The sequence below is a fragment of the Peromyscus leucopus genome, chromosome 5 (genome assembly GCF_004664715.2).
Source record: "Peromyscus leucopus breed LL Stock chromosome 5, UCI_PerLeu_2.1, whole genome shotgun sequence".
Taxonomy (NCBI): Eukaryota; Metazoa; Chordata; class Mammalia; order Rodentia; family Cricetidae; genus Peromyscus; species Peromyscus leucopus.
In genome coordinates this window covers 40,702,467-40,729,516 of record NC_051067.1, presented here as the reverse complement: position 1 = coordinate 40,729,516, position 27,050 = coordinate 40,702,467, and the positions used below count along the sequence as shown (strand labels likewise).

The 27,050-nt window shown below is 44.9% G+C and overlaps 4 non-coding genes across 4 annotated transcripts; 1 reads left to right on the top strand and 3 right to left on the bottom strand.

Moving 5' to 3' along the window:
• Positions 1 to 5,178: 5,178 nt before the first annotated feature.
• On the bottom strand, positions 5,179 to 5,252 carry Trnai-aau. Its single transcript has one exon. It is a non-coding gene; the product is annotated as a tRNA-Ile (tRNA).
• A 516-nt stretch (positions 5,253 to 5,768) lies between these two features.
• On the top strand, positions 5,769 to 5,842 carry Trnat-agu. Its single transcript has one exon. It is a non-coding gene; the product is annotated as a tRNA-Thr (tRNA).
• Positions 5,843 to 22,587: 16,745 nt separating this feature from the next.
• On the bottom strand, positions 22,588 to 22,661 carry Trnai-aau. The gene has a single exon. It is a non-coding gene; the product is annotated as a tRNA-Ile (tRNA).
• Positions 22,662 to 23,449: 788 nt separating this feature from the next.
• Positions 23,450 to 23,522, bottom strand: Trnaf-gaa. Its single transcript has one exon. It is a non-coding gene; the product is annotated as a tRNA-Phe (tRNA).
• Positions 23,523 to 27,050: the final 3,528 nt, after the last annotated feature.

Here is a 27,050-nt window from a genome sequence, read left to right as displayed (position 1 = left end):
TGATAAGTGATGCAACCCAGAACCAGCCAGCCAACCGAAAATAAAACAAACTAACAAAGGATAGACGGCAAGAGAGCCCTGAAAAGTCTCAGGTTGTTTCTTAGATAAGAAATTAAAAGGGTGGGGGGGAAATGAGTGAACACTAATAAAATTTTAAAAATCTTATTTAGTGAATGTGTGTGCGCATGTGTTTGTGTGTATGTGTGCAAAAGTGTACAACAGCATGTGTAGGGGTCAGAGGACTGGACTGCTGTTTTTCATTTGATACTGGAACGTGTCTTTAAAGTACTACATTCTACAAATGCCTCCTCACACTCTCCCACAGGGTTGCTGCACTAGCTGGCAGGCAGGTGGGAACGCAGGCCCGGATATTTTTAAACTTAAGTTTCTCTTCTTTCTTTTGACAGGGTTTCACTATGTAGTCCCGGTGGCCTGGAACTCACTATGTGGACCAGGCTGCATCAGAACTCAGAACGATCCGGCCGCACCCTCCCGTCGCTCGGATTTAAGTGTGTACCGATTTCTTACTGGATGTTTGAGACAGTGTCACCATGGCTGAGACTGACTGACCTGCAGATCCTTGTGTTTTCCCAACCTGCCCACAACTGGGAGGCGAGGTCATGGGTGTGTATCACCACTCTAGGCAAGACTTCGATCGTTGAACAGCCACCTGGTGCCCATACTTCTATTCATTGTGAACAGAGAACTGAACTGTCCTAATGCGCTGGGCTATGATGTTGTTCTACAATCACGACAGAAAACTAGTGAGTGTTTTGTTCACTGAAACACACACACAGGCTGCAAAGATGGAAATGCTATGGCCAACAGCTGGCTGGCTGCACAGGACAGGTTGCTAAGGCTGTACAGTGTGCGTTGAGTACCTCGAGGGCCTCCAACCATCCAAACACCTTCTGTCCCTGTTCCTCCGCTTCCCTGAGGGGCAGCAACACTTCCTCTTACTACTCGGAAGCTGGTCATTTTGGTTTATATTAATGTGAATACAGGTTTTCTGTGTGCCATAAACACTGTTTAGATAACTCAGTACAGTGCACATGCAATTGTGGATCTCAACCTCATTCCTAACACATAAGGCAACAGCAGCTCTCAGTGCACCGGAGGCTCGTTTTCCAGCACACGTCTGAGTACCAGGCACGCAGCACAAGGGGAAAAGTGATTCCTTATCCTCCCGGACTTCCTGGTACAGAGGGAGAGACACCACAGATGGAGTTTCTCTTCTTCTTCTCCTGGAACCCTCTCTGTAGACCAGGCTGGCCTTGAACTCACAGAGATCTGCCAGCCTCTGGGATTAAAGGCTTGTGCCACCCCCACCCAGCATGGATTGTCTTTTCAAAGAGAAACTCATTCATGGGAGAAAAAGGAGAATTTAAATTAGGCTCCTCCTCATAGAGAAATTATAACGCCATTCACACCCCCACCTCCTCACCCTAACCAGCCTGTCCTTACCATCCAATTAGTCAGAGACAAAACCAACATGAAATAAATACATGCATATGGATATATGACGGGCAACTCACAAGACCTACAGTTAGCAAGCTGGAGTCGGTGGTGTATTTTCAGTTCGGAAACGAGCAGCTGAGCAGCTAGAGCTGATAACCTTTCAATTTGCACTGAAAGACAGCAAGACAATGTCTCCGCCCGAAAGCTGTCAGTGTTGGAAGGCATGGCCTCTACTGTGTGTGTTGGGGTGAGTGGGGTGCTGCTTCTGTGCTGTTTGGCCCTGCCGTCACATGGATGACGCCCACTTCCATCCACGAGGACCATCTTCTTCCCCCCGGTAAATGTTAAACTCATCTAAGGAGGGATGGAAGAGTTGCACAGGAAACCTATGGTGGTATTTGACCAACTGGGTGGATGTCTAGCTCATCGCCCTGTCCAGAAGCTGTGGAACATTAACCTTCAGCAGTTTGCTGAAAGAGAAAACAAGATTTAAAAACAAGAAGGAAGTTGGAGACATGCCTCAATGGTCAAGAACGCTTACTGCTGCTCTTGGACCCACATTTAATTCCCAGAACCCCATGGTGACACGCAACTGCTTGCCAGTGCAGTTTCTTTTGAACTGTCTGAGCTCTTGTGAGCAATGGTGCAATGCACACACTGAGGGGCACAAGCATATACAGAGAAATAAATAAAGGTTTTTTAAAGAAGCAAATCCAGTGATGGTTTATATCAGCATTTGGGAGATGGAGCTGGAGTACACAGCAAAACCCTGCTTCCCCACTCCCTAAAGTGGGGGGGGGGCGCTAGAGGGAGGAGGAAGAGAAATATTTAACTAACACGAAGCAAGTAAGAAAGCAGTGTAATTTTGTTCAGGTGTTAAACAGCTTTGCACCTGAGGTACACTCCCATGGTTCAACAGTGGAGCGGTTGCCCCTTCTTTTATCTCTTCAGTTTTCCTTGCCACTCTTCCCGTTTGTCTTGGTTGGGGGAGGCTTGCTTGGTTTGGTTTTGTTTTAACCCAGGCTGGTCTCTAACTCTCAGCAATCCTCCTGCCTTGGCCTCCCAGGTGCTGGAATTAGAGACATGCATCATCACACTCGGCTCACCCTCACCCTCAGTAAGGGAATTATGTGCATGGCCTCAGGAATGCTAGGCAAGAACACACAGAGGAACATCTCTCTGCCAGCTGAGCTGCATCCTAAACTGAGAAGAAACTTAGAGGAAAAGAAATCTCTTGTCTTGTCATAGTAGTTCTGGGGCAGGACTCAAGAATTCCTTACTTGGAATAGGTTCCTACTGACCCACAGCCCACAGTGAGGGTTGTCAACACATAGATAAAAGCAATTTCAATTTGAGTGTATTCATTTGGAGTCTGTGAATTTGGTTGGGAAGCAGAAGTCCTCTGAAGATGGTCACCCTGTAAAAAGATGAACACACCTTTTGTGTTTGCTTTTCGGTTTGCTTTTTGAGACAGGCCTTCAGGTAGCTCAGGCGGCCTTGAACTTCTAATCATCATCCTTCTCCTCCTCTGTACTGGGATTACAGGCAGGCACCACTGTGCTGGGTTCTATGTGGTACTGGGGGTGGAACTTCTTGCCTATTAAACAAGTCTTCTACCAACTGAGCTCTTGTAGCCCAGGCTGTCTGTCCTTAAACTCACAGCCCTCATCCTATGCCAGCATCTCAAAAGCTGGCATTACAGGCCTGAGCCACCTGCCTGGTATGTAATATCTCATTTGAGCTCCCAGACTCCAAATTGCTAGCCCTTCTTCCAAAATCTATATCAGGTACCTGTAGCACGAATCTTAAAAGTTCTTACTAATGAAAATAAAACCCAGCCAGGTATTGAAGTGGATGCTGGAAGATCAGAGAAGCAGAACAAGCCACAACCACCTCACCTTGCCTGTTCCTCAGCTGATTCTGTTTCCTCATATTGGAAGCCTTTGAGTCCTCATCCGAATGGATCTCAGCTGAACTGTTGTTCAAAAGCCTAAAAGCTTAACCAGCCTTATATACCTTTCTGCTTTCTACCATTAAATCTTGGGATTAAAGGTGTGAGTGCCACCATTTTCTGGCTTCTATGTCTATCTAGTGGCTGTTCTGTTCTCTGACCCCAGATAAATTTATTAGGGTGCACAATATTTGGGGGAACAAAATATCACCACAGGTACCCCCTGCTGGGAAGTCCCCTAACATCTCCCCAATTGGCTGAAAATATAATCCTTGGAATATCGTGGAAGATGTTCCTCTTCCTAGCCTCCAGCTCCCAGTCTAACTTTGTCTATCCCTTCCCAAAGCCTAACCACTTGGCTGGAAATTTACTACCCTGTTTTCAAAAGGCTACCTAGTCAAGGTTTTCGGAGGCTGCTGCACGTGAAACTTTCCGTACCATCCAGTGCCTTCACTCACTCAGCAGATGTCTTGAATACCTTCTAGGTAACTGCAGTGACTGCATCATGCTGAGTGTCCGATGCTGATCACCGCAGGCATGTGTCTTCTGGTCCTGTGGCACAGTGCCTGGCCCTGGCTCAGGCCTATCGGCTAATCCTTCTTCCCAGGGAAATTTATCCTCAGAGACTCAAGTTTGCTTTCGTTGCTGTGAGAAAACACCAGGACCCAAAGTGGCTAGGGGGAAGAAAGGATTTGTTCTCATCTTATGAGTTACAGCCCATGACTGAGGGAAGTCGGATCTGGAATTCAAGGTAGGGACCTGCAGGCAGGAACTAAAGCAAAGACCACAGAGCAATTCTGTTTTCTGGCTTGCTTCCGTTCCTCCTCCTCAGCCAGCTTTCTTACACCGCCTAGGGCCGCCTGCCAAGGCGACGTCGCCCCCAGTGAGCTTGGCCCTCCTACAGCAATCATCAATCATGACAATGCCCACAGCACAGGCCAATCTGATGAAGGCAGTTCCTGGATCCATCGAGGTTTCCTTTTTCATGTGATTGCAGTTTGTGTCAAGTTGATAGAAACTAACCAGTAATCGGTTGCAGCCCACTGTCAAACTGTGTCCCCGCTGTGTGAATACACATGACCGTAACGGACAGCTTGATTTCATATACGAGTTCAGTTCCATCATGCATTTCTTCATGGATGTAGTTACCTTTCTTCTCTGAATGGTTTTACTTCCTACGGGACTTCGACCTTTTTGTTTGTTTGCTTTTAATGTCTAAGGGTGTTTTGCCTAAGTGTGTGTCTGGTGTCCTTCATTCATCAAAAGCATTGGGACTGTACCTATCATATGTCAGGCTCAGCACCAAGGGTCCAACTATTAAAAGATGAGAATGACCCAAAGCTTCACTTCAAGGAATAAATCATTACCTTCAGTGATACGAACGTGACAGCAGAGGTAAGGAAGGGGGCGGGTGATGGAGCTTACCGGGACCTCAGGATTTGGAACTGTTAGGGAGGCAAGCATTCTAGAACACGAAGGACCAACCTACCGATGTCCAGGCCCAGCGGAAATGAAGGAAAGTCAAGGTGCCCAGAACTTGAGGGCTGTGAAACACAGATAGGTAGTAAATCAGGCAGGAAATTTCAGCTAAAGAATGACTAGGAAAGCTCAAGAGAGCAGGCTGAGCAGTTGCTAGGTTACCTAAGGACCAGGGATCACCAGCACAAAAGTGGTGGTGTCACAGGATACACATGACAACGTTGAGTAAATTGAATTACAAAGAACTCTAGGAAGATTTTAGAACCAAATGCAAAACCTGCAGCTCCTGCTGGCCCGTACGGGGATCGAACCCGCGACCTTGGCGTTATTAGCACCACGCTCTAACCAACTGAGCTAACCGGCCAGAACGAGAAAAGCCTTCTTCCTTCTTACTTATAAAAGATCTTAAACAGCATCCTTTTTATTGGCGTTTAGGTTTCAAAATAGGTAATCGTACTGATTTATTTTGTTCTAGATTTGGCCTCAAGGAGCGCTGCGTCATCCAAAGAAACGTTTTGGGATTCTTTGTTTTTATTTTCCCTTAAATCAGATGAACCGAGCCCGCTAACGGGCTTTCTTCCCTGTGCTCCGCCGGCGGCGTCTACAGATGCTGCTCACACCCGCAACCACACACCCGCAGATGCGGCTTTGACGAGCGATGAATGAGACGAGATTTCCTCTGGCTTCAGCAAAGGTCAACGGAGGTCTTTCCTTCAGTCCAGATTTTCTATGCAACCATTTTAAGAGAAAGTTCTTCTTTGGTTATGACTGGTATTTCTGGTTTTTTTAAATTTCCAAGCTAAATTTCCAGGGTTGCTGAGCCTTACTAATGTGTGAGATCGTATTCAAATAATACATAACTACACTTCTTCTCAGTTCTGGCTCCGTGGCTTAGCTGGTTAAAGCGCCTGTCTAGTAAACAGGAGATCCTGGGTTCAAATCCCAGCGGGGCCTTTTTGCTTTGGTTCTTTATCAACCCGACCTGGTATTCTTAACAATTGAATTGCAGTGTTTTTCTTCACATCCTATGAGATGGATACATACAGCCTTTTAAACTTTGCTGAGAAACTGAATGACTGCTTGCATTGGAAGCTGGAGATGGGAAATGGAGTATTTCGGGAAAAGCTTCCGAGTAATTCCTGAGGACAGGTCAGAACTTTGGTTTTGAGATCACGAGATTTGAAACGCATAGTCAGTCTAGACTAGCTGAGGTTTGCTCCTTGTCACTACACACGGTTTGAGAAGAAGTTATGATAATTTATGAACTTTAAACCCACTGGGAATGAATGAGCACGCCGCAGTCAGTTCTAGCATTTGGGACGAGGAAGCGAAAGGATCAGGAGTTCAAGACCAGCTTCTGACACATAGCAAGGTCCTGCGTTTTTTAAAAGGTGGTTAGTAACAAAACCGAAGTACTTAACAACTGACAACTGATTATAGGTTATTGGGAGAAAAAATCATTTTGAGCTTGATGTCTTTAAGCCTTTTCAGGCAGACTTTACATAGAATAACTCAAAGACATCAAACTCTGAAAAATTCGTGTTTTATTTTCTGTTTCTTTTCCTGCTTTTTATATTCTACGATGTATTTTCAGATTATGTTACCCTCTCTAAACGTCCAATCTCCCTTCCTTAATAAGGTTCACAGAATTCTACGAGCAGAACATTGAATTTCATGAAACTTCCTCTCCTGCCTGCCTCTAATGGCCTAATGACTGGGTAGCTCATTTTTTTTTTGGGGGGGGGAGGGGAAGGCTGAACATGAAAGACTATGCAGTGTGCCAGGAGACTGGCAGTGTAAAGGACTGTGCTTAGGTTGGTGACATACTTCAGTGACAGAAAGCTTGCCTGGCTTGCTCAGGGCCCTGTGTTAGATTGCCATTACTACAAAATTAAAGTAACTAAAATAAATGTGCAAATAACCACCCACAGAAAATGGCTTCCAAACAAGGGTACTCGCCAGACTAGCTGCAGTCCACTGTCCTTGGGGTCTGCGTTAGTGTTTTATGTCTAACACAGAGGCCCAGTCCACAGTTCCACATAAGGAGTTCAGAATCTTAGAAGTGTCCATCAAACACAGGTAGTTAAGTCTTAGGCTGCCCGGGCCCACACCTTGGTCATGATCTCACACACACACACACACACACACACACACACACACACACACACACATCTCCTCCATCTTGACACTGCCAGCTCTGACACTCCACTGTGAGGTGTCGGCAGGTTCCTGAGACACTTGGAATTTGTTCGTCTACTGTGCTGACCTTTGCTGCCCGTCCCAGATATTCATCTTCAGACGGACTTTCAACCAAGTCCCAGACATGTGTGTGTCACAAGCTAAACTCACTGTGGTGGTTAGAATGAGAATGACCCCGGAGGCTCATATAGTAGATGTTTGGTTCCCAGTAGGTGGACTGTTTAGGAAAGAGTAGGAGGGGTGGCCCTATTAGAGGAGGTATGTCACTGGAGGTGGGCTTGGAGGACTCAAATGTCCAAGGCAGGCCCAGTCTCTCTCTCTCTCTCTCCCCCCCCCCCCCCCCCGCCTGTGGATCTGGATGTAAGCTCTTTTCGACTGCTCCAGCACCATGCCTGCCTGCCTGCTGACATGCCTCCACCATGATGATCATGGACAACCCTCTGAAAATGTAAGCAAGCTCCCAATTCAATGCTTTCTTCTGCAAGCTGCCTTGGTCATGGTGTCTCTTCATAGCAACAGAACAGTAATAAAGACATTCCCCAAACAACAGTCCTCTCTAAAGTCGAGTTAGATCCAACTCCACTCACCTATTAGCTCCCTTCAGATCATTACAAGTCCTGCTGATTTCACCAGCACCACACGTGAAGTATTTGTTCCCGCTGATCTTGTTGATCTCTATTTGAGCCTCTAAGAATCTCTTCTTTGCCTCTGTCTTACAACCACCTCTGCTTGTTTCCCCTGTTTTCAAGACTGGGAGTCTAAGCCAGACATGTGATGGGTGCTCACTTGTAACCCCGGTGCTAAGAAGGAGTATTTATTCTAAATTCTTAGCCAGTCTGGACTATGTGGTGAGACTGTGTCAAAAATCAAATAATACATTTCCAAGTCTTCACTTTTTTCTTTTTGTAACACAAGCTGGCCTGGAGCTCACTATGTAGCCCAGGGTAACTTTGAACTTCTGACAATTTCCCTGCCACAGCCTCCAGGGTGCTGGAATTACAGGCGTGTGCCACCATGAACGCTTTTCATCAGCTTCAAAGGTAACTCTCTGCCTCTCTTCCTCTCTGTGTCTTCCATCTGTCTGTCCTTCCCTTACTTCCTTCTTCCTTTCTTTCCTCTACTTCTCTTTGGAGACAGGGTCTCATTCTGTAGCCTAGGCTGGCCTGGAACTCACAGTAGCCTTCCTGTCTCGGTCTGCCAAGGGCTGGGATTCCACATGGACACCACTGTTGTGAGATTCTGATCCAAGAGGCAGAACACAGAGGCTTCTTCAGGAGAACAGCTTTCATGTGTATGCACAGGTGAACTATAGTTTGTAAAGAAATCTGATAGTGAATACAGAAAAATAGTGCTTTTTATCTGCTTTTTGCTTCTTTGTCTCCTAAATATGGTAAATTATTGGTTGGCTGAAAACCTTAAACTAGGAGTCTAAAAAGGAAGGCAGGGCTGCTTGGAGCAGGTAGCAAGACCTCACATAAGCATTCTGGCAGAGACTAAACCGCATGGCAGCCTCCTCATCCTTCCTTCAAGGTCTCTGAAAAGACTTACTAAGTGAGGAGGGGCTGTAAGAAAGGTGTGGTCAAGGACACTGCTCAACCTATGTAGCTATTTATCGAATTCTTCCCAGGTACCTGCCCTGAGAAGAATTCTCCCAGAGTCCTCGGGAAGATGCTACAAGCAGCTGGGATCTATTCCAAGGGATATCAATGAATCTACGTACACTGAGCTCTTTTAATCCATTCACTTTATTCTTCTAAGTCAATTCCATTTACACAGCTTCTTTTCTGTTCTCATGCTTAGCTCCTCTCCTTTCTTCTGCTGTTCTCTCATTGTTCCATCTTAGTTCTCCCCCAGTCTCTGAAGTTTCCTGTTTACATACACATACAGTCAGCAACGCTCTGGCCAAAGCTCGGTCACAAGGCTTGAAGTCTTTCAGGGTCATAGAGAGAGGTGGTAAGATCCACACACAGAGCAGTAAATGTCAGCTTTTATTTGCAACCCAAAAGGGGAGTGACTAGTAGAGGGTAGGGAATTAAGGATTTAAGGTTACTGAGGTTATCTTCTCTATAGGTGAGATGAGTTCAGGGCTCACTAATGCTCATCGATCTGCTGTCTGTCCTGGGATGTTTGAAAGTATCTCAGATGAAATACTTCTGTCCAGAGAATGACCCTGGCCAGATGAAGAATAAACACGGCTGGGGAATGTTATCCAAAATACCCCAATAGTATAAGGGGAGTGGTGCCCAGTAAATGATCGGCCACAGTGTTAGAAGTTCTCGGGGAAAGAATCACATGGGAAAGCTACAATAGCTCACAGGAAATCCACTGCAGGAGAATACTTCATAGCTCTGTGGCTTGCAGCAGCTATTTCTGTTTTTCTTCTCTCTGGGTCTTAGGGGCCCCAATCACACCACCACATCTGGGTTCTCGGGGCGCTCCCTGAAGCAAAATGTAATTGACTCCTTCTTTTGTTTTATTTTATAATCCAGCCCAACAATCTCTGGATTTGTTGAATGGCTTGTCCCATTTACATTTGATGAAATTATTCATGTGATCTTTATATCATTTCTTGTCTACTGGTCTTTCTTGCTCTTTGTTCCTCATTGAATTTTACTTGTTCTTTTGTTCCTTCTGCCTTCTTTTGAATTAATGTTTATTTTTCATTTTAACCTATGTGCTTCCTTTGCATCCACTTTTGTAAAGACTTATTTTGCTTTTAATTGTGCGTATAGGGTGGGTGGGTGGTATATGCACGAATATGAGCATTCTGTGGAGGTCAGAAGAGGGCGTTGGATCCCCAAAGCTGGAGTTATAAGAGTTACAAGCTCCTGGACATTGGTTCCAGGAACTGAAATCAGGTCCTCTGCAAGAAAAGTGTGTGGTCTTAACCACTGAGCCATTTCTCCAGGCCCTGAATCTACTTTAAAAATAAAACCAAAAACAAAGAAGTTCTCAATAGGTTTTTGCTGTGGAATAATCCTTCTGTAGACTGTGTGAATGTATGTTGCTATGATTGGTTTAATAAATAAGCTGACTGGCCAATAGCTGAGCAGGATAAAAGTAGGCAGGAAAGCCAAACTGAGAATGATGGGATGAGGAAGGGCAGAGTCCGAGGAAACACCAGCCCGATGGAGAATGAGTCGGACACACAAAGTAAGATAGAGGTAAAAGACACAACCTCAGGGCAGCACATAGATATTAATAGAAATGGGTTAGGTTGTAAGAGCTAGTTAGTACCAAGCCTGAGCATTTATAATTCATATTAAGTCTCTGAGTGATTATTTGAAAGCGGCTGCAGGACAGGAAAACTCCACCGACAGGTTTTCTGCTCTCCACACCACCCCCCGTACGTTTCTCTGCCTAAGAAGCAAGCCAGATCAAGCCAACTTGAAATAGTATAACAGCAAGTTTATTGAGAACAAAGCAACTTCTGGACGGGTTCACTGGTCTCAGAGAACATAGCCAGAGAAGTCGCGAACCCAAGCCACGGCAGGAAAGTTTTATAGATTGTAGGCGAGGTGTGAACGTTTTATAGGTTGTAGGTGAAGGATAATGATGTGTCCACCACAAGCTGGGTTTGTTCCCATGTATAGTCAAAAGCTGAGCGCTTAGGCAGGGACCTGGGTGGCTGTCAGCTTCAGGGGAGGAGGCTGCAAAAGCCACCAAGAATGTGGAACTGGGATTTTTGGCGCCTTTCCTTGGTTTGGAGACTCTCTAAGTGGTGGGTTTTGGAGAGGGAGAAGAATGGGGCTGCCTCCTCACTTTCAGATTAAAAGATATCATCCCCTCTTTAGATGTCCTTTATTATCCAGTCCATAAATCCCCCCCCCTTATCTATTCTTTCTGTGTCCTGCTTCACACTATTGGTTCCTCCTGTTCAAGTCATTTGCTAGTGACACATTCCTTTTCTGACAAGTCTGCAACCAGCAAACTTTTCTCTTTCAAGACTCAGATCTAGTATTGTTTGTCCCTGGGACACCAGGGTATTTCCCAGTTTTCTGACTACCATGGGCAAGCCGCTCTGAACAGTCCACATGTTAATGGACACATTTGGTGAAGGCATTTCTGCCAGTGACACTTCATCATACACCCTCCATATCATTTCTTTTTGTCAATGGGTAAAAAATTAAGGAGATTCACAAGATTAAAACAGAAAGTTTTCAGGGTGGTGGTTGCACACGCCTTTAATCCCAGCACTTGAGAGGCAGAAGCAGGTGGGTCTCTACGTGTTCGAGGCCAGCGTGGTCTACAGAGAGAGTTCCAAGACAGCCAGGGCTGTTATACAGAGAAACCCTGTCTCGAAAAACCAACAACAACAACAAACAAACAAAAAAAAAAATCAAGTTTTTCTGAGAAGAAAAGAAAAATTCAAAATTTCCTAATGAAGATATCAAGAAACAATTCTGTAATCAAAGGTACCAAGAGACTCACCACATGGCTTTTGTGGAGTACTAGTTGTCAATTTTGCCTAATTCCAGGAAGGTTCCTTGTTTGAAACTGGGCAGAAAAGTTGAGGTTTGCTTTTGAGTTTCTATTATTGTTATGGTCCTGGACTTGAACATTCACCCAAACTTTTAAGCTCTGTCAGGGGCCCAGCGGTACAAAATGATGCCTCGGGCACTGAAAGTGGAATTCGGCCAAGAGGCAGGCCCCCTTTGTACTTACGCAATCCTGTCAGTGCTGATGAGCCCAGGAGATTCAGGACCCCACACACCCAGCAACCTCCACCCGATCCTTGCAATGGATATGACTCTGGCTTTCCTGGAATCACAGACCTGAATCAAATCTCCTTGCCAACTCCCTCCCTCCCCCCCCACCCCCATCTGCCCTGCCTGTCCCTTTCACCCTTCCCCATCTGTGTTGTTGGTGGTGGTGGTTTGGTTTGGTTTGGTTTTTAAACAGTCTCACCCCAAGCAGACCTCAGATTCACTCAGTCAATCCTCCTGCCTCAGCCTCCGAAGTGTTGAGATCATAGTTATCCCTGCCACTGCTGGCGGCTTTACCTTTATTCTGGTGACCATCTCCAATCCTGCTTCCAATCAGCTAGGAAAACCTCTGGCCCTGAATGGGAGGATGTGTCCGGCAGAGCCTCTACAGACCCAGGCGACCCAAGCCATCCTGCCCCACGTGGAAAAGGGCAGACCATTTCTGGAACCAGCATAAAATGTGTGCTCTTTGCAGGACTTCTAAGAAACAAGAAGTGAAGAGGACTGGCGCCTTACTGGGTGTTTATCGCTAAGGCACCAGGCTTAGCAGCTGTTTTCACTTTGCAACCCACACGCTGGAAAGTGGACTTTACTGTTCTCTCCAGTATGGAACACAACTCACATTGCTGCCCTAAGAAACCGCAGGGGTGGCAGAGACAGGGTCCCAGGATGCAGAGCTATGCTAGGCATTTTCTGCCAAAATTACCTCCCCCTGCCCACAAAAGATCTGAGAAAACGCTGGTGATCCCGACAAAGTAAATTCTTTCGCACCTATTAAAGATAACCTAATTCATCTTTTCAGAGGTTGAATCACACCAGACCTTAGATTCAAGATATTCTGGCAAAACGGAGTGTGATGGCACATGCCTGTAGCCAGACTCTTTTCTCTGTCCTGCCCCAGTCCCGCAGTCCAGCAGTCACTTTTAAAATAATCACTCAGAGGCTTAATATTAATTACAAAATGTTTGTTCTGTGCCAGAGGCTTATTGCTAGCCAGCTCCTACATCCCAAATTAACCCATTTCTATTCATCTATATTTTGCCATGTGGCTGTGGCATTACTGGTCTGCTGACATCTTGCTCCTTGGGCTGCTGGATGGTGTCTGCCCAATTCTGCCTTTCTTCTCCCTGTATCTCTCTTGGGTTTCCCAACTGGCTATAACCTGTCTTGCCATAGGCCAGAGCAGCTTCTTCATTAATCAGTGGTAGCAATACATATTCACAGCACACAGAAAGACCATCCCACAGCACATGCCTTTCATTCTAGCACTGGGGAGGCAAGAGGCAGGTGGATCTCTGTGAGTTTGAAGCCAGCATGGTCTACAAGACAGCCAGAGCTACATAACAAAGTAGACCTTGTCTCAAAAAGAAAAAAGAAAAAGAAAAAAAAAAGATTCTGGTGAAACAAAGGTATAAAAAGCAGCAAAACAAGTTGATGGGGGTTTTGTGGTTGTTGTTTTTCTCTTTTGAGACAAGATAGCAGTAGTCCTAGCTGGCCTAGAACTCTCCATGTAGACCAGGCTAGGCTCAAACTCAGAAAGATTCTGCCTCTGCCTCCGACAACATACTGGAGTGAAAGTCAAGAGCTACCACACCAGGCACCCAAAGGCTTACATTTTAAAATCTATTATACATTCCGCAACCATCATTAAACACAACAATCTTGGATGGCCTGGACTAGCTGGGCTTGTGACTCACCCTTGTAAAATCAGTGCTTGGAGGCAGAGGCAGGAGAATCACACAAACTCCAGGCCAGCCTGACCTACGGAATGAGACTCTGCCTCCTTCTCCCTAGAGTCTGGTATGTGCTGTACAGTCTATGGCTGCTCGAGTCCATAACACCCTTTCTATGTACCTGGCCAGCCTGACCACAAGTCACAGCACACTGTGTCTTGATGTTTGTTGTCCCTGGAGATGGGACCTGCAGTGGCCTCTCTCCTACCACTGGACATCACACTTACAGTTTTGTATTTCTCTGAAAAACCTCTGTGCTTTGCCTAGTTTTCTCTTGGTGCACTTAGATTTCTTGAGAGAATTCCCTAAGTGAAAGTCCTGTGCCCTCACAGGAAACGTGTATTTTCCTTTCTTCCTCTATGTTTATCAGTGTGATAACCTAAATGATCCGTCTCCTGAAAGGTGGGTTGATCAGGACAAAGCAACATCTGTTGTCAATTCATGATGAATCCAGGATGCTCTGTTCTGTGCTATGCACTCCCGAGACATATTAAGTGCACTTAATGAACATAATTCTAAACCCCAGTGCATTCTCTGAGGCTTGCAGAGATGTGGAGCTGGTACACAAGTTATGATTCACACATGTATACTCCTGACACACATTCTTCAAGTCTTTATCTTTGCAATTCCTATAACAGGTTGAAATAAATAACAGGAAGCCAAGGGTGATGGCACACACCTGTAATCCTGACACTGAGGACCCTGAGGCACAAGTAGGAGACAAACCAGGGCAGGATCTTACTAATCCCTGGCTGGCCTGTTGACTTAAAACTCACTATACAAATTAGACTGGCCTCAAACTCATAGAGATCCGCCTGCCTCTGCCTCCTGGATGCTGGGATTAAAGCCCTAAGCCACTATGCCCAGGAAGACCCCATCTTAAAAAAATAAAAGAAAGAAAGGAGGGAAGAAAGAAGAAAATAATGACAGGAAAGAACAAATCTGGTCAAGAGTCATAGTTATCATTTATTTCTAGTTACTAAGTCAAATATTTAGTGGTTTTCTATAAACTAGTGAGTTTATGGGCAACTGCCTATTGTGGAATATTATTCTGAGATGTTTTATAATTTTTTACACTGTGAAACATTTCTTTAATGATGCAAAGATGTGTTGTATTCTTTTATGTTTTATGTGTTTAACTCTGTTAAGCTGTGTTACTTTGCCTGTCTAAAATGCCTGATTGGTCTAATAAAGAGCTGAATGGCCAATAGCAAGGCAGGAAAAAGGATAGGTGGGGCTGACAGTCAGAGGGGATAAATAGGAAGAAAATCTGGGAAGAGAAGAGTGAGGAGCAAGAAAAAGGAGGAGAGGAAGACTCCAGGGGCCAGCCACCCAGCTACACAGCAAGCCACAGAGAAAGAAGAAAGGTATACAGAAACAGAGAAAGATAAAAGCTCAAAGGCAAAAGGTAGATGGGATAATTTAAGTTAAGGAAAGCTGGCTAGAAACAAGCAATGCTAAGGCCGGGAATTCACAAGAAATAATAAGCCTCTGTGTATAATTATTTGGGAGCTGGGTGGTGGCCCCCCAAAGAGTACAGAGCAAAGAGTGAAAGAAACGACCAACTGCTGCTGCCATTGTTACCTATCATCATTCCTGACTTATAGTTGCAGTAGCTGAGGAGTGATCACGCATCGGTAACTACCTCGCACAAGGCCACACAGACTGCAGAATCTGGAGGCAGTGTTTTCATCAATGCATGTAAATCAGACGTTCTGGGCTCCTGGAGAGGAAGAGTCTCGATGGGACACAGGCAGTCAGAGGGTGAAAATTAATGAGGAGACTAGATGGATGGAGAGACAGGCAGGGAAAGCCAGAATTCAGAGACTCGAAGAAGCAAGCCAAGTCTAGCATCAAAGCCTGTAATGTCAAATACTCAGGAGGCTGAGGCAGGAGAATTCTAAATCCAAGGCTCCCCAGAGGGCTGGGGAAGTATTCAGGATACCCTAGGGAAAATGTGGGGAAGAGAGTAACAAAAGCAAGCTCCCGTAAACATGTGCTCCCTTGAAGGAAATGGGGAAAGCCTATCTCAAGACAAAAGACATTTCAAAATACTTAGGCTATATAGTTATTGTGTGTTAATACTGCCTCTGGTTTATCACAAGAGTTGCTTCCCAAAAATGTTACTCGCAGATGGACTGAAAGAGTATTTGAGTCAGGTGGTGGTGGTGCATATCTTTAATTCCAGCACTCTGGAAACAGAAGCAGTGGATCTTTGAGTTCGAGGCCAGTCTGGCCTGCAAAGAGAGTTCCAGGACACCCAGAGCTACACAGAGAAACCCTGTCTTGAAAAACAAAACAAGAAAAGAAAGAAGGGAGGGAGGGAGGGAAGGAAGGAAAAGAAGAAAGGAAGGAGAGTGGGGGAGGGAGATTTGGGAATGTGGCAAATGTGGAGATCCTAAGTGATTCAAACAAGCTTGCACTTAGCAACAGTAAAATATTTTACAACTGGGACTGGAGCAACAGGGGGCTCAGCCACAGAGAGGACCCAGGTTCAGTTCCCAACATCCACATGGTGTCTCAAAACCATCCATAACTCCAGCTCCGCGGGATCCAACACCCTCTTCTGACCTATGTTGGCTCTGCATACATATGGTGAATTTCTATACTCATACACATAAAATAAATACATCCAATAAAAATTAAATTTTTTTTTTTTTTTTTTTTTTTTTTTTTTTTTTTTTTTGGTTTTTTGAGACAGGGTTTCTCTGTGTAGCTTTGCGCCTTTCCTGGGACTCACTTGGTAGTCCAGGCTGGCCTCGAACTCACAGAGATCCGCCTGGCTCTGCCTCCCAAGTGCTGGGATTAAAGGCGTGCGCCACCACGCCCGGCAAAAATTAAATTTTAAAAATATATTTTACAATTATTTCAGTTTCTTTTCTTTTTTTGTTTTTAATAAAAAAAATTTTCATTTCAGTTTCTTAACAATTCTCCAGAAGAAGTGCACACCTTCAGTCCCAACAAGAGGGAGGCAGAGACAGGTGGATCTCTGAGTTTGAAGCCAGCCTGGTCTACAGAGAAAGTTCCAAAATAGCTAGGACTACACAGAGATACCTTGTCTTGCAAAACCAAAATGAGAAAAGAAAAAGAAAACCTAGCATATTTCACAGACAGTGAGAAACAAACTCATTTCAAGAGTAGCTAGTGAGTATTTTTTAATATTGAAGTATTAAGATTTTATAGTTCAGTGAAAGTATAATAAATTCTAACATAATTACAGAACAGGGAAAAAAAGGAAAATGCAGGATAAAGAAGAGAGACAATGTTCAGATCAAAGAGTTAAATATGGACACAAACAACACAGACACCTGTAAAATTAAAAGTTTGAGAACTGCTCCTAGAACTCAAGAGCAGAAACTCCTGAACTCCAAAAGCAACTGTGAGAGAAAATGGAAAAGATAGGAAAAGGGTAGGAACACCCGTGGTACCCAAAGTCCAGGGCAGGAAAAGGGTTGGATCATCCATGGTACCCACAGTCCAGGGTAAGAGGGAGAAGCAGCAATGAGAAAGCAAGCCACCTCCTGCCAAGCTAAAAGCAAAGGGAAGGACTCTGATGGGTGGTGTTAAAAATGAAGCCAGCACTGGGGAGGCAGAGGCAGGAGGATCTTTGTGAGTTCAAGACCAGCCTGGTCTACAGCGTGAGATCCAGGAAAGGCACAAAGCTACACAGAGAAATCCTGTCAAAAAAAAAAAAAAAAAGCCTGGAAAGTCTCCAAAGAAAGCAGGAGGAAACTGGACATGGTGGTGCATACCTTTGATCCTGACACTCAGGAGTCAGAGGCAGGCAGATCACTGTAAGTTCCAGGACAGCCAGGGCTACATAGTGAGACCCTGTCTCAATAAAATCCAAGCGGTGTAGCTTTAAGATTGGGATTAGACAATGAAGAAATGTTTCAGCTGCTTCATGACCACAGCTCTTTTAAGGAGATTTCTTATATTTCCTGAAATAGAATTCTTCTCCATAGAAGAGAAGGATGCTGGTGAAATAAAAAGCAGCTATCTCTTAAAAGCAAAAGGGAAGCACGAGAAAAAAATTAAAGAGCAACATAAAGTGAGAGAAAAGGTTAGACTATGGAAAGTATTGTCCAAGTAAGCACCCTGTCATAGGCAACCTGACAACATTCCAGGTTTGCGGGACTTGAGGGACAGGGTCTCATATAGACAAGACTGACCTAATACTTGCTGAGTATTAAAGTCTGGCCTCTAACTCCTGATTATTCTTCTGCCCCAACCCCGCCCCCATGCTAAAACTGCAGACACATGCCACCTGCCTGTTAAGAGATTCTGTTTCCACTTCCACTAACCTCCCTCCTCACCCTCCCACCCCCAAAATAAAAGACACTATCATACCTCCCAGGAGTTCTTGATTGGATTGGAGAGATAGGTATATACATTAGAGGGAAGGAGGGAGGGAGGGAAGTAGATACATAGGTAGGTAGACAGACAGACAGATAGACAGATAATAGACACAGGTGCAGTAGGACAGGCCCATAGGGTAGAGGAAATTGGCTCAAACCAGTTGCCAAGGCATGCACATAATGTACTTCCTTATGAACCAACTTGGAGTCTGCCTGAGGGCCTAGCAACAGGCGCTGTCAGAGGTTCTGATCATCCCTAGCTGATGAGGGGCCACCATGCAATGTCACCAGATTGGGACACAGCCTGGGTGCCAGGAGGAGGGTATATAAGGCCTTCCCCATTGCCGAATAAATGAGTCTGCTGTCTGCCTTCACCTGACTCCCTCCCAGTGTCTGTGTCATTGACACCGCGCCTTCTCACCCCTTCCTCGGAGGGAACCATTAGAATCCAGCAACACACAAGGAAAGTGAAGACAACAACTTCATATGAGAACCCAAGGCGTAGAAGAGGTGGGAAGGGAAGGACAGCCTCATAGGACTGCCTTTGCATGGATGGACTGCATCTCAAACAGTTTCCATGGGGCTCAGATCATGAAAAACTTTTTTTTTTCTATCAAAGGTAGTTATTTCAGCAGAGGCTCATATTCCCTGAGCCCTCCCCTTCTCCTTTGTGGGGTTTAGCAATCAATCACATTGTGAAGTCAAGCGCCCACTCACGGTGTGAGATGAAGTCACTAACTACTTTACAAGTGAAAGACAGAATTCTGCTGAATTGGCCAAGTATTCTTGTTAGCCTAGTTTGGATTCTGGCACACCCTTTTTGCAAGAAGAAATGGCTTTGCCCAGCTACTTTCACTTTGTTCATGTGTTTCTTTGTGTGACATTGAGATTCTCCGGTAGTTTCTAACAGGGGTGAGGAGGGCGCCCATGGAAAGACTTGGAGATGAGGATGGCGCTGCTGTGTTCACTTTACTGACAATCATGGTCGTTTCACATCCTCACTTGGGAAGAAGGCTCAACAACCAGCTGAAGTTGGGCCCATCCTGATGCACAAGTTCAGTAACTGTAGGCTCTCTAAGAAGGTTCCCACAGCACAGTAGATTATACTCAGCATGCATTCTAAAACTCCAGACAAAGGAAGCACAGAATTCCACTGTAAATGGGGCCATGGCTATTTTGTAATCACTTACACCTTCAGAGTGCCTGACACCAGACAGGGAAAACAAACCAGATTACACATTCAGAGATCCCTTGCTGACTTGGCTTGAGGAACAGGAGTTCTGCTGTGTAGAAGGTATGTGGAGTCAGGCGGTTGCTGTAGAAGAAAGTGTTCTCTGAAGAGTGCCCGACAAGTGGAGCTCATTCTCATCTCCAGCCCACGCTGCAGAGCAAGTGGTATATGTTCATTTTTAAATGAATAAGTCTTCCTACTTTAGGTTGGTGATGACTGACTGGGTAGTTAAGACATTGGACTTTGAGTCAATGGGGCTCCCCATGCAGGTTCAGGTTCAAATTCTGCTTACAACTACATTTTCCTGTTTGATTTCTGCAAAATATTCAGTGGCCTGGTGGTAGGATCAGCACCCTACCCTGACAAATCCTTTACAATCTGAAATCATGCCGGGACCACACAGGAGCTCAATTCTACTTTATATTTAAGTGCCTTTAGTTATTTCTTTGAGTCATAATACTACTTTACAATAAATGTATCCATGGTGATTAATGACACTTTTTACGTGTTTGGACACAGGGGAAAGACTATGATCAATATCTTCTGAAATGTATGGAAAGACACCTCACCTTTTCAATAATTACATTCCTGACAATAGAATTGCCTAGTGGTGACTGGTGCCTGATCAGCACCCATTCAACTCTAAAGCGGGAAACTCAGTGTGGGCACATGACTCGGTTGAACCAAAGAAACAGCTTAAAACTGGTCACAGAAAAGAGATATAAACACAGGTCTGAAGAAATTAATCTCCTTAAAGCATAACTAATACCTCAGAGATAAAAAGTGGTCTTTATAAAAATAGGAAGAGGACTCTACCAAGTTGGACGAGATCTAAAAAGAGGGAAATACAAAATATGGCATATGTACTTTCATATGCAGAATCTATATGTAAATTCCACATATGTGTGCATGTTAATGCACCAAAGCAGGTCTTTCTGAGGAGGGAGGACATCATTGAGGGAGAAAGAGTAACAATGGGCAAGGTACAATGATATGTGTTTTTAAAAGTCATTATTGAATAAGCTAACAAAATTAATTTTAAAAATTAAAATTGGCCCTTGCTTCCAATAAACAACTTTGCGTGGAAATTTGTAGGCAAATAAATCATGATCTCCTAGCTGCATGCTGTGTTCGCACGGCTAAACCCTGATATGGCTCTGAGTTGTGTTAGTGTCTAGATATAATCTGTCGTTTTTTTCTAGTTGCTGCAATACAGCAAAGTCCTTGAACGGCCCTTGAAGGCACTTGGGGTGCGGGTCAGTTGCGCGATGAACAGTGTTTCTGACTACGAATCCGGAGGTTCCGGACCGGACTTCTAGCTGCTTCCGTTAGCTTGTTTGTTTCTCTTCTGAATGCGTTCGTTCAAATTCCTATAGAAGCAATTCGTAGTAGTCAAGTGCCTAAGCATTCGGGATCTGTGAAGTATTTTCTGTGTCTGTACGCTACTTCCGAAGCCGTTAAGCACCCTGATTCTGAGAGCCTTTCTTTCTGCTTTCCAGCTCTTCCTAATTCAAGGAGTCAGAAGAAATGCTTTACAACCAAAGAGGGGCATGTAAACAGAAAGAGGGCAAAGACCAGGAGGAGGCGGTCCAAGGTGTGTATGTGTGTGTGTGTGTGTGTGTGTGTGTGTGTGTGTGTGTGTGTGTGGCGCGGGGTTGGGAAGGAGGGGGCAAGAGAGTAACAAAAAGGATCTGAAAAGATTTTGGAGGGAGGAAGAGAATCGGCAAGGGAGGGAACCCGGGAGGGCAAGCGGGAGAATTATATCAAAGTATTCGAAGTGTAATGATATATGTGTGTGCGTATATATATATATGAAAAAGTCATAAGGAAACTTACCGCTTTGCATACTAACTTAAAAATAATACAAATTACATTAAATAAACACCCTAAAGGAGAAGCCGGGTTGCAGGCCAGCAATGCCAACGTTCGGGAGGCGGAGGCAGAAGAATCGCTAATTTCAAGCTCGATCTCAACAAACAAATAAGCTTTATAAAGAACTCTTTCCTATCTGGCTTCATCAATACTTTTTCCTGCCGGAAAGAGTTCTCACTTAGGGAGTCGGTCACTCCTTCCCCCGCACAGCTCATTCTCTAGAAACGGCCACTGCAGAAAGGAAGGGCATCTCCCTAAGGAGTGTTGATACAAGCCCGGCCTTGGGGACGCGAGGCACTGGCGGTGTGTCCGCAGTGGAGCCCTGGAGATTGTGATTGGCCACCGACCTGGTCGACCTCGCGGGTCCCCATCCTTGGCCCTCAGCTCCGCGATCTTATGCCGAGAATGGCACGGGTTAAAACACAAGAACAACCCAGGGAGGGGGAGAGGAGGGAGTGAGGAGAGAGCTGGAAAAGTAAGCCCCAGAGTGCGCACCTAAAGTGAGATTTATTTTCTGCTTCAGGCACGGTGGAGAAGGATGCTGAGGTTGCTGTGAAGTGGGGGGAATTTTCTGAAGTTATACCAAGAGCATCTTAGTTTGGGCATGGATTTTCTGTCTTCCCTCCTACAGAGGGTTTGGGCCGGTGCGGGCTCAGGAACGATGCATTTAATGGGTCCTGCACTAAGATCCAACACAAAAGCGGCCACTCGCACCCCACGAGGCAGACGAGAGCGCTTGTTAACTGTTGGAGAGTCTGCTTAGATGGGGTTGTGCAAGCCACACAACACCAGAGAAAGAGCCGGGCACAGGGGAGTCCTGCGCTGCTGCTACAAGGGACCCGTGATTCTGCACCTCGGCTGAGTCTTTGTGAGGCAGACGCGTGGCTGAGTCTGAAGCCCAGAGGACCCCACAGGATCCTGCAGACCACATCAGCCCAGCCGGCCTCCAGCAAGCTCCGACCACGTCTACAGCTGCCGAGATCTTCCCGAGAGCCGCCTGGAAGCCTCACCTAGGCGGGCTTTATATCTACCCCGTGTTTATTCACCCCAGAAAAATATAAAAGGTAAGCCCGGCTGAGAGGCTGAAGCAGAAGAATCAGGAGTTCAAAGATCAACTTTGCTTTGGATACCCAGCCAGTTCAAGACCAGTTCTAGCTACGTGAGACCCTGTCCTAAAAATTAAAAATAAATAAATAAATAAATAAATAAATAAATAAAATTTAAAAATTAAACATAAACAACCGTTTCTTGATGCTATTATTGCCTCTCTCTCACCAACTCACTCACTATCCTGAGTCAGCTTCCCTCTCTATACTGAGAGAGAGAGAGAGAGAGAGAGAGAGAGAGAGAGAGAGAGAATTTGTACCTTCTCCTGATTCCCTCTAAAATTAACACCAGGAGTTCAAAATGTAACTCAACCAAGAGAGATCCTCCTCCCTCTGCCTCCCAAATGCGCGGACGCACGCCTGCAGTCACACATGACTTTTCTTCTCTAGAACCCAGAGATCAGCCTAACTCTGCCACCCGAGCGCTGGAGTGGAGGGCGTGTGCCACCACTCACGGCTCTTTCTTAAGTAGCGGAACAGAGATAAACAAAAACTGGCCCGTACGGGGATCGAACCCGCGACCTTGGCGTTATTAGCACCACGCTCTAACCAACTGAGCTAACCGGCCAAGCACTTGCTTGCATCTAAATTTCCGGAATGGCATGAGGAGGTTGTGCATTTGTGCAATTAAAACTAAGTCCTCACCTTTTCCAAAAATTCACATATTTAAACAAGGGAATCTGGAATACTTCAGCATAAAATTCAGACCAAAAGTTTTAACAGTAGATGAGCTTTTCCTGAAAAAGCGCTCATGACCCGATGCCTCTTTCACTTTTCGGAGCCTGCCAGTCACTGGACTGCAGATTGTAACCTTCTCAATCATTTGTTAATCATTACCTGTTTCTTTCAAGTTGGTTCAGAGCAACTACTCAGAGACCGGTGGGGTTGAGGAGTGGATTCTCTATAAAGAGTCGCACACATTAGCGTCTAGGCTTGGAACTGGGGCTCCCCACAGAGCACTGAGAACCGGGTGTGGCTTTCCATCTTGGTACAACCAGACCCAGGGAAACACGGTGGTGCTAGAGACCGAACTCAGAACCTAGTGTACGGGGCCACTACCTCTGAGCCACACTCCCTTCCTGAGTCACGTACATGCATTTAATAGCATCATCTACTTTCACACAAATAGGCATTGGGTTTTTGTTTGTTTTCTTATTTTCTTTCAGGGAATTACTGGAAACTGAGGAAGAACTTAGGTTCGAGGACACGAGAGGATTTCCAAAATCCTTTTTCCATTATAGCAGTAAAATTACACAATCCGCTATCATATAATGGGGTCAAGTCGTTCAGCTTTAGCAAAGTTAACAAGAGTCAAACACAATGGGTGTTTGAAAGCACAGACTGTGTAAAACAGTTTGCCGAAACCCGGGATCGAACCAGGGACCTTTAGATCTTCAGTCTAACGCTCTCCCAACTGAGCTATTTCGGCTTGCTGTAGGGAGGTTAACTGGCCATGTCAGGACTTTAGAGGGTCCCCGGAGGAAGACCAGGAACGAAAAAGTAATAAAAAGACCAAGAAAGAAAAGAGTCCAAAGCTGGAGCCGGGAGGACTGCAAGGTCTGAAGACCTAAGCCTGCGAGTTTATTAACGGCACAGTTTTTGTTTTTTTTTTTAAAATCCCTCAAATGGAGAAGCAGAAAATGAGTCAGCAAAGGGCACTAGACAGCAGAATTACAGGTGTGATGGTCTGGACACCAAGTCCAAACTCAAGGACAGAAGAAATGACAGATGGTAAAGTCTCAAGAGCTTATTAGCTGAGGGCCGGGTGGCACTTCTACTAGGGAAAAAATTGAGTGTCCCGTCTGCAGAAAACATCAGTCTTTTATACAAATGTTGCTGGGCAAGTAAGAGCAAGCAAGCAGATTACAGGGGCCAATGAAAAGCAGCTAGCTTGCGCTAACTCACAAAATTTTTTAAAGTTTAAAATAACAAACATGGTTCCAGGTGTGATCGGTTTTAAACAACTTTTCTGAACAGTTGTTCTCTCCTTCCAGTTCTGCGCCTTCCCCACAGCACGTTGAACCTGTACGATTTAACTCTTGGGCTAGTGTTCCTTTTGAGACGGTTTTCTCCTAGATCACATCACAGGGAGCTCAAGATACTTCAGTTTCCCCTTTAGCAAGGTACATTCTGGAATGGCAAACAAAACATTTTACATCTCAGTGTCTGGAACATTTGCCCACATACACGCGGGGGTAATGACAAATGGCAGCCCCGCCGGAAACCCTGCCAATCCTTACCCAGCTTTGCCTGGCTTGATTCTGGCTAGGTGAGGGGCAAAATGCCCACACCCCATCACCTCCGGGCAGTTTCCAGTCTAGCTTCCCAACATTTCTGGATCAAACTTTTGTTTCTCCCTGTCTCTGTGTCTCTCCAGTCTAACCAGTTCTCTCTCCCCTATCCCTCTGACTGTCTCTCTTCTCTCTTTGAAGCAAAATTTTCCTACTTGCCTGTAGTTCCTTTTATGGACGTTCCATCACAAAAATTGTGTTTGCTGAAAATATAATCTGCTCACTTAAAGAATAATTGTGGAAAGGAGCTCTAAAAGGGGGGCTAGCCGGAAACAGGTAACCGGTGAAGAGAGAGATATGTGAAAAACAGGGGAGGGGGTGTAAGTTGGAAAGGAGTGGGAGGTCAGTTCAGAAGGTGGAAAAGGGGGGATAAATAATACTAAGACCGTTTGAAAAAAACATGGGGATCAAATTATTTCATGTTTACCTAAAATTACCTACAATGTGTGTGTACGTGTGTGTGTTACAAAGTTACAACGCATGGGGTGATAATGATTCTCCCAAGAGCCATAAATTATCTAACAATATAGGCCCTTGCTGTTGTCCTTGGTTGCCCTTCAGAGGCTGAAGATAAGTCCCTGAAGACAGATTCTATCTGATCTGACCCAAAAGCTTCCTTCTTTAGAACTAGCTTCCAGGCTGGCAAGGGAAGAAAGCAATCAAGAGTCCTTCCCAGCCGTGGTGCCTGTATTTTGGCAGTAACCAACAGCCTGACTTAAGACCCGGTCAACTACTGGAAAATTTCGTCTAGTGCTGTAAACCCGGCTAGTGAGGTCATAGATCTTAGAAGACAACCTACTTTCCTAAACCGCTGTAATTCCTAAGTACATTCTAAATACTTAAGCCCACAGGTTAAGTGTAACTCTCACCTCTCCCGCATCAAAGAAGTCTCTTTTTGCAGCAGACAGAAACCATTACAGCAAGCCACAGCTGGTCAAAAGGCAAAGAACAGGTGGCTGCGAGGTGCCCAACCACAATAAATGCGTTTATAGCACACAAGCCCTACACGGAAGGCACAGGAACATCGTGGAGAGGGAGCAGAGAGATGGTAAGAGGCAGAGGACCAGGAAGTCTGCTGAAATCCAGATTGCGATGGAAACTACATCCACGGATTCTCAGCAATACACCTGGCTGCCTAAACAAGACCTGAACAATGACACCAGTTGATGTGCCGACATGGATGAGGGAAATCTCACTGGGTTCTACCCCTGGATAAAGGACTACAAGCATTTAAAGACTGATGAGAGAGGTAGAATTACTCTTCCCCAGGGATGAGGCTCCTAATTATCCAATATAAAGTTGTCAGCCCTGAAAACATAAAACATATGAGCAACAACACTCAATGGATTCCGTAGACTGTATTTATATGATTATGTGTGTGTGTGTGTGTGTGTGTGTGTGTGTGTGTGTGTGAAACAATAATAATTAAAGAGAAAGAGGTCATGAGTTCAAAAGGGAACTGGGACACAGTAGAGATTAAAAGGAAGAGGGGGAGGGGAAAGTGATGTAATTATATTTTAATTAAAAATAAAATAAATTTTAACACCAGGTGGTGGTGGCACGCACCTTTAATTCCAGCACTCAGAAGACAGAGACAGGCTAATTTCAGAGTCTGAGGCCAGTCTGGTCTACAGAGCTGTTGGGATCAGAATGGCTCTGACCCCTCTAAGATTGCCCCCACCTCCCCTGTTCTGAGTGCGCTGAGGTCAGGCTGTTCTGCGGATGTTTTGCTGTTTGGTATATCTCGTGGTTTGGCAGCTGTGGCTTCCTGGGGCATGCTGACCGTTCCTTGACTCTGGGTGCTTGATAAACAATTTTGTTTGTTTCCTCCTGAAAGGGTATATAAGATGGGGAAGAAAGACTAAAGAGAGTCCTGATGCTTGCAACTTGACTGGTGTGTGCTGTGTTCATCCCGACTTCCATCGCCAGGCTTTGAGCCCAATTGCCGTGCAGGCACAGCACAGAGCGAGTTCCAGTTTCTCTGCCATACGGAGAAACCCTGTCTCGAAAAACCAAAAATAAAATAAATAAATAAATAATAGTGTCAACAAAATTAAGGTTGTTTAAAAAGAGATAGAAAAAATACTTGAAAAGTTAGAAAATGTAGTAACCAACCCACTTTCAAAAGTATAACAGAAGGAGGGATAAAGACAGTGGAAAGATCTATATATAGTTCCCAAGGAAGAGAACCATGGTTCGTGATTTAAAGCTTCCTGCTGCTCTGAGACTCTCCCCAGATTTTATGACATCATCTAAAATCATCTAATTGATCCCCCAAAGATCTCTTTTTCATTTAAATTTCCTATTATACTGAGAATAAATTACAGAGTAAATCAGGTGGTGGTGATCCGTGCCCTTCATCCCAGCACTTGGGAGGCAGATACAGGCAGAACTCTGAGTTCAGGCCAGCCTGATTTATGGAGTGAGTTCCAGCCAGAGCTACACAGAGGAACTATAGATAGATAGATAGATAGATAGATAGATAGATAGATAGATAGATAGATATAGATATAGATAGATAGATATAGATAGATATAGATATATAGATATAGATATATATGGTTTTTATATTTTATTTATATATATATAAAATCTTGAATGTATGTACCACTTAATGAATTTTGCAAGTTTATATCCCTGCATGACTATCAGTGAGCTCAGACTCT